Genomic DNA, 747 nt, shown 5'->3' with positions numbered 1-747 from the left:
CTGCTTTGGGCACCACACTGGGCATGGAGCCTGCTTGAGATTCTCTCTCTCTCTCTGCCCCTCCCTGCTCACACACTTTCTCTCTCTCTAAGAAGAAGAAGAAGAAAGAAGAAAAGAAGAAGAAGAAGAAGAAGAAGAAGAAGAAGAAGAAGAAGAAGAAGAAGTTAAGATTTTAATAAATATCCAGTCCAATCTATTATTACAGCCAAAAAAAAAAGAGTTGATAACACAACATGGTAAAATGCACCAAGAAAGTTGGAACTAGAGGTAAATACAGAACTGCTATGGTGCCTCTCTCAGGAAAATGGTGAAGAAAATCAAAATAAGCCAGCACGTGGAGTATAATTGCACCTTCTGTGGCAAACCCAAACAAAACGGTGAGCTGCAGGGATCTGGCCCTGTGGTGTAGCTTGCGGTGCCTGGACCTCTAGCACCACTTCTGCCATCACAGTAAAATCCGCCATCAGAAGCCTAAAGGAATTGAAAGACCAGTAAAACTCCACCACGTGAAGCATTGTTAGCCTATAATAAATGGGCTAAATTATGTGACAATAAATAAATAAATAAATTCATTGTGAGAATGAGAAGTAAAAATTAAAACCCTACACGGTGGGCATAGAATGCAGAGGTGCCATTCCACCTAATGAACAGGTGTGGAGAAATGTGGGACAGCACGACATCAGTTATTTCATAGAAATCTGACAAACACACCCCTACGGGGTGATCAGGTGATTCATCAACCCCCAC

The 747-nt window shown here is 41.9% G+C and overlaps 1 pseudogene; it reads left to right on the top strand.

Moving 5' to 3' along the window:
* The first annotated feature begins 233 nt into the window (after nucleotides 1-233).
* LOC148109512 (large ribosomal subunit protein eL43 pseudogene) lies at nucleotides 234-495 on the top strand (annotated as a pseudogene).
* Nucleotides 496-747: the final 252 nt, after the last annotated feature.

Source organism: Ursus americanus, chromosome 8 (genome assembly GCF_024610735.1).
Source record: "Ursus americanus isolate L20-20 chromosome 8, mUrsAme1.1.p, whole genome shotgun sequence".
Classification (NCBI taxonomy): Eukaryota; Metazoa; Chordata; class Mammalia; order Carnivora; family Ursidae; genus Ursus; species Ursus americanus.
This window is presented reverse-complemented; position numbering and strand designations above follow the sequence as displayed.